The sequence below is a fragment of the Balaenoptera borealis genome (genome assembly GCF_965194805.1).
Source record: "Balaenoptera borealis genome assembly, chromosome: 5".
Classification (NCBI taxonomy): Eukaryota; Metazoa; Chordata; class Mammalia; order Artiodactyla; family Balaenopteridae; genus Balaenoptera; species Balaenoptera borealis.
Window position 1 is genome coordinate 20,045,974 of NC_138862.1, and position 7,212 is coordinate 20,053,185.

The 7,212-nt window shown below is 35.6% G+C and overlaps 1 long non-coding RNA gene across 1 annotated transcript; it reads right to left on the reverse strand.

Annotated features, from left to right (window-relative positions):
• Nucleotides 1–236: 236 nt before the first annotated feature.
• LOC309628739 lies at nucleotides 237–3,460 on the reverse strand. Its single transcript, XR_014244687.1, has 2 exons — nucleotides 2,350–3,460; nucleotides 237–2,003 (listed from the first exon to the last, which is right to left on the reverse strand). It is a non-coding gene; the product is annotated as an uncharacterized lncRNA (long non-coding RNA).
• Nucleotides 3,461–7,212: the final 3,752 nt, after the last annotated feature.

Consider the following 7,212-nt stretch of genomic DNA (forward strand, 5'->3'; position numbering starts at 1 on the left):
GCAGGTTCCACCCCATAGCATCTTCTGGATTGAAAGCAGCAGGGGAATCCTATCCCACATCATTTCCCAAAGCATGTTTCTTCTTGAGTAGAATGCCTAACAAACGTGAAGGAAAATTGAAGTGTTAGCAGACTTTTGAAAGGAGGAAGAGATTATGACCATGAAAGCTTGTGGAAATAAATGGACCAAAGTCATTTAAAAATAATGAATGATCCTTGTAAAGTTTATTAAACATATATAGCGGATCTTTTAATTACTTGGAATTCTAGGCTCAATATTTTGGATCAATATTTTAGGTTTTAACAATGATACATATTATGTCTTTTCTAGTACAGGAAAAAAGCATTGTCATAATTTTAGAATATATAAAGAAAACCTCTAGCTGGATTTTCAAAACTGTGTTTAGTGAGTCATTACTGATTTCAAATATAAAAGAAAATATTCTGTTCCCTTGGAGGTTCAAACAAATCTGACAATTCAGCTTGCCTTTAAGTAGTTCTCATCAGAGCTATGAGCTATTATTCATATAAGATAGACAAACAAATATTTCCTTTTAATGTACATGGCTTGCTGATGGGCCCCCTCTTCTTTCTTCTATTGTCCTCTGCCTGCATTAAGAACAGTGATGAAAAATTGAATTGGCTTAAGGCATTAACAAAATCTTAACTGCTGGAAGCAAAAGGGACAAGAGAGTTTGCTGGGTAAGCAAATGTGCACCATATCATTCAGGACAAATCCTTGTGCCCTAAGCCTGTTTTGAATGTGTATTACTTTGTATAAACAGAAAATGAATAAAATCTACAGAAAAAGGAGAAATCATATTTGGCACAATTCAATTAAAATCATTGAGGATCCCGCAATGTTATTTTCTGATCTAAAATAATACTGAAACATTAATATGGAAAAAAGAAATTCTCGGAAGTGGAGGAAACAAAATGTTACCCCTTCACCTCCACTGAATACCAGGATTGGTGACATAAGTAGCTCAATCTTTCTTTAAAGTGGTAAAATTTTTTCTCAAGTATCAAAAGTTACTGGTGGATTATCAGTCTCTTCTGGTTTTCTTAATGCCAGTGTTTAACCAGATTAGATCAATCCTCAAATTCTATTCATTGCCAGATAATTGATTGCTAATTAATTAATAAATGTAAAGTGCTTAGAACAGAGCCTGGCCTATAGTAATCACTCAATAAATGTGAACAATAAACATATATTCATGATTATTGTTAATGAGTAACTCCTCAGTCAAGTCTCTGCATATAAAATCAGAGTATCCAAGGACTGAATAAACCATGTGAAGTCTGTTTTGCCATGCCTCGTTCATAGATGTAACCAAAGTCTCCTTGAACAAGTAATTTTCATAAAAATTAAAAGGTAGTACCACTGTGTTTTTACTAGAAAAAAGCTAATAGCAATTATGAGAAAATATGGAAAAATGACTTGTGAAGGAAGATATTTCAAAAGTTCTTTATAAGTTAATTAGAAACTTAAAGATGCTGTCAAAATGTATTTTGCATGATTTAAGATGAAACCTTTGAACAGAGGGATAATATCCAATAAATTATCCTATCATCTGCTTCGCATAACCCTGTTATTTCAGGCAAGATAATTACATGGTAAACAACATTAGCCATTCATTAGTTGTAGCTGTTCTAGCTGATTCTTTCTCAGCTGGGGAGATTTAATTTAGTGATAAGAAAAACACTGCAAATCAACTCTGTGATATAAACTATGTAAATACAAGAATAAATAAGTAGGAAATAATTCTTACACACAGGAAGATAGTCTATGTTTAAAGAATAAAATTTCTCACATCTGGTTGTCATGATACTATATTAGATAGTTGTGAATATCTGTAAGTAGTAACATTCACAACCCATAGAGTATTTTGGTAAGTGCTATCAGTGTATATGAGTATATTGGGTGTTATAAAGAATCACTAGCAAATTAACTAAATACTATCATATTTGTTCATCATAGTCAAAATAGGTACTTGTTTTTATCTGATCGAAACCAAGATTTCTTATTTTATTTTATTTTTTATCAAGATGGTTTACTATTTTTAAAAATTTATTTATTTATTTATTTATTTTTAGCTGTGTTGGGTCTTCGTTTCTGTGCGAGGGCTTTCTCTAGTTGCGGCGAGTGGGGGCCACTCTTCATCGCGGTGCGCGGGCCTCTCACTATCGCGGCCTCTCCCGTTGCGGAGCACAGGCTCCAGACGCGCAGGCTCAGCAGTTGTGGCTCATGGGCCTAGTTGCTCCGCGGCACGTGGGATCTTCCCAGACCAGGGCTCGAACCCGTGTCCCCTGCATTAGCAGGCCGATTCTCACTCAACCACTGCGCCACCAGGGAAGCCCCAAGATTTCTTATTAATTCCTGCCTATGTGTATTGTTTATAGGAAAAACTATGATTAAGTTTTCCATGGACATGTAAATTTTATTATTTACTCTCTTAATAGGGATGTAGATTTACTTGATGTTTTCAAAAAGCATTTTCAAGCCAAAACATAAATTCTTATTGGAAATAATAAGTAAGTAAATAAATAAATAAAAACGTTTTCTTCCCCCAATTGTCAAATTCCCCTTTTCAGTGACTTTGTTAATTATTTGTCTTTATTTTTCCCTTTGAAATCTTACAGAAAGATTCTTAAGGAACCCATTTTATGTGGATAGTTATTTCTGTAAATTGTTCCTTCCTAGTAAATATTCTCCTGCTGATATTTATGGACAAAATTAAATGACACAGTAAAAAACAGGTCATTTATATTGGAAAAATACCTAATGGATGAATAATATACTTGAGATTTTGCACTTTAATCTTTGCATCTTTTCAAAACATCTTTTCATGTAAGCTGAAATGCTTTCTAAAGAATGAAGTTATTGCATATGGACAGGCCATCAGACAATCCTGGCCATTTCAACATCACCTCAGAGTAAGTTTTTTTTTTTTTTCTTAACATCTTTATTGGAGTATAATTGCCTTACAATGTTATGTTAGTTGCTGCTGTATAACAAAGTGAATCAGCTGTATGTATACATATATCCCCATATCTCCTCCCTCTTGCATCTCCCTCCCACCTTCCCTATCCTGCTCCTCTAGGTGGTCACAAAGCACCAAGCTGATCTCCCTGTGCTATGCAGCTGCTTCCCACTAGCTATCTATTTTACATTTGGTAGTGTATATATGTCCATGCCACTCTCTCACTTCGTCCCAGCTTACTCAGGGTAAGTTTTTAAAGTAACTCCATAGGTAGATGGAGAGTAAAAGTAGTCTTGATTAACTTGGAGAAGAGAAACCTAAGAGGATATACAATGATTGTCATTAACCCAGTATCTGTAATATCCTTATATAGAAAATAGTCCTCAATTCTCAGTTTTGCTCCAAAGGAACAGTGGACAAAATTTAAAAGAGAAAAGTTTTGATTCATTCTTGCACAACACCCAGATATTAAAAAAAATAGTTAATGTTCATGAATTTTTTATTTTTTATCAGCCTTTCTCTAATCTATCTATCTTTCTATCTTTCTATCTGTATCTATCTATCTATCTATCTCTATCCTGTAACAGCTATCAATAGAACAAGTAGCTGCTAGGGATATAAAATTGTCCTTCACAATGATTTTTTTAGGCTGCATAACTGCATTTGGAAGATGATATGTTGCTGAAACAGACATGGTTCCTGCATAGATAGTGGTTGAACAAAATAACCTCTGAAACCCTTTTAAATGCTTTGATTCTATGTACTAAGGATTACAGTGGAGCCACAAGAGAGTCTTCCTAGGATGGAGAAAAATGAATATGTAAATAAATTTTGAGCTAAATGTGTTTTGGCTAATATTGGCTATACCATGTTGGTTGGTTCTCAGCTTGAAAGTCAAAGTAGATGTAATCTCCCATCCTCTTACCTCGATGTGATAAATGCAGGATATACCATCATAGTTAATGCAGTGAAAGTATTCAGGTTTTTATCACAATCTGATGGAGGTCAAGCAATTCACTTAGGTTTCCTTCTTCTAAGAAGTGACTCAAGGATACAGTGACTTCCCATCCTATGTGTCAATGAGAAATTAATCAGTCGATCTAAGAAAGAAATGGAAAATTTTATTTGAGCCAAATTTGAAGGTTATAGCCCAGGAAGAGCATCTCAGAAAGCTCTGAGAACTGTTCCACCCATTAGAAGTCAAGGCACAGTTACATAAGTTTTTTGAGACAGAGGACTGTACATCAAATGACTTATTATTGACAGTTTACATAGTCCATATCTAAGCGTCATTGTGGTGGGTAATGTGACCTTTATGAGATCAAGGAGGAATGTCATCTTTTAAGGAGTTGTCTTGTTGATGCTAGGAGAATATTGCTGTTTTTGGTAGAGCAGGTATTCCTGCCAGTGGAGAAGATTTGGTCAATGCATAATGCAGATTCACAGTGCACAGTGGGGGGAGAGAGAAGGCCAAAGTGTAACAGGGAAGAGCCAAATCTGACTACATGTTGGATCTGTTTCTTTTACTTTAACCTTTGCTTCCCGTTGTTGTTTTTGTTCACTAAAGGATACTGTCCATACATAATGGCCTGCCTCGGGGAACCCTGCCCCTTTGCCTGAATGTTAAACCAAAGTGCCTTTGTTTAGGGAAACATCCGGACCCTGTTCACCTATGGATGGCTGCAAGAAAGAAGAAATTAACACATGCCCTCCTCAAGGCTGCCCATTCCCGGGAATATTTGCAGAACTTGTGGCCTTTTTACTTTATTTCCTCATCTCCTCCCCCTCTCTGTGCTATAAAAGAAACTGGCATCCAAACCCCCATAAGATGGTGATTTTGAGACTTTCATCTGCCATCTTCTCGGTCTGCCAGCTTTCCAAATAAAGTTTTATTCCTTGCCTCAACACCTTGTCTCTGATTTATTGGCCTGTCATGTGGTGAGCAGAGCAAGCTTGGACTCGGTAACAAAAGGGCAGAGAAGGTTTTTTGTTTAAATTTTTCTTGTCTTGCCATAAAATATAAATTTTATTTCACATATGGCTCTACTATCTTTGAGTTCTCAGTCTTCAGCTATAGAGATGGAAGAAAATGAGACAGTGGAGAATCACAGGAAACCTTTTAGATGCCAGATCTGGAAATGATGTTCACCACTTTTGTCTATATTCTATGGACCACCTATTTAACCACATGGCCTCAAGATAACACCAATAAAAGCAGGCAAATGGAACTTTCCTGTGAGCCCAAGAAATGGAAATGGAAAGTATCTATTTCTACATTATATGAATGTATTCAAAGTTATGCTTAAAAGTTTAAATACATTTATTTTCTTAATCAGTATTTATTACATATATTCTATGCCAAGACTTATGGTATATGCTGTGTATAAAATATTGATAAGACTCAGCTTCTACACTTAAATAATACCCAGATTAAATTGATTTTGCTCTATGCTCAGCTGTCATTTGAATGCTATTTTATTCCTTTGCTTATAGAACTAGGATCATTCAAGGTAGTCAATAAATAAACATTAATCTGACTGAACTCTATTAATCTAATCATTTGTAGATTCACTTTATGTTTAAAAGTTTTACATGTTTCTTCCATATAGCTGTTATACATAATTTTAATTTTGATTAATTGTTTATGTTTAAAGAATTATACCTACAAAACAAGATAAATATAGAAAAAGGAGGAGGAAACAGAAAATAAATTAGAAGTTCATAACAATAAAAGAACTTGGATGAAGTGACTTATTTGCATGAAAGATGGTTTTATATCAATAGTATAATAAATAATATATTATGTATTTGGTCTTTGTCCCCAGTTCCTGTCACAGGACTCCTAAAATCCTGGGCATTTCCTGAGTGGTGGGGATGTCTTTTGTTATTTGAAAGTGCAGGAAAGCACCTTAATGGACCCTTTCATTATGCGGTGGTAAAATGTTTGAAACTTGTTCCAGGAAAATAAGATGGACAAGACAATGAAATGGTAAATCAGTCTGCATAACAAAAGTTAAATGGGTCATCCTTGGATGGAGATTGCTTAGTGTAAAGACATGGGTAATTCTCTCTGCTGCTGCCAAGACAGGAGTTAGAGCAGTTTCTGGCCCTTGAGAAGACAAGAGATTGGGAAAGAGATGCAATGTGAGGTGGGGAGTGGGTGGCTGAGGGAAGAGAGGCTGAGTACAGAACTTCCTGTGAGAGATGTAGCTGGGAATTCAGTGATACACGATATTTAGCCATGAGTTTTTGCTTTCTGTTTTAATTTTTAACAGGTCTTCAATAATGTCAGTTAAGCACAAAATACTTTTATTAGTCCTATTAGTGTTACTTTGTCAGATGAATGAGGAATTGGGAAAAAGGAGCCACTAGGGAAAGCAGAGATGAATTCTTTTTATTCACAGTAGAAAGTGTAGTTTATCAATGTTCATCATTTTCCTATAGCTTTTGCTATAACCTTAGATAAATAAAAGCTGCTTGACAATAATCATGCTCATAAAAGAGTAAAAATTATGTGATATAAAGTGTTATTTTTTTTTCTTCCACAATTTATATTTTATGAAGTAGTAGCCTATAATGTTGATTTAAGAAGAGCCTGCTTTGCTATATTTGAATAATAATCTGTTAAACTGTCTTCTGATGTAAATAACATCGTTACCAAATCAAACTTGGGTCCGCTCACCGGCATGCAGTAAAGCCAATCTACTAACACCTATTGTGGTGAAGGAAAGTGCGGAGTTTACTTCAGGAGCCAAATAAGGAGTGTGGGCAGCTAATGCCCAAAAAAACCTAACTCCCCGATGGCTTCTAGGGAAAAGTTTTTAAAGACAGGGTGAGGGAGAGGGTTACAGGGTACATGGTCAGCTTGTGAACATTCTTTTGATCATTGGCAGTGGGGTAATCAGGAATCAATATCATCAACCTTCTGGTTCCAACCAGTTTGGGGTCTACATGCTTGTGGTCAGCATGAAGTGAATTTCTTCCACCTGGTGGGGGTCTCAGTACCTGCAAAACAGCTCAAAGTATATGGCTCAGAATATTATCTATAGCCCTTCAGGAGGAACTAAAGGTCCTTGACTTTGTTTTACAGCTAAACTATTATTGTCTTTGCTTGACTCTTTTCCTTTGGTTCTGAATTTTCTCACTTCTCTGATTAAATATATTCTTTGGAACTCAGGGATGGACTAGGAGTCTAAAGTTTTTCTACAAAGAAAAAGCAGGCAGAGGAC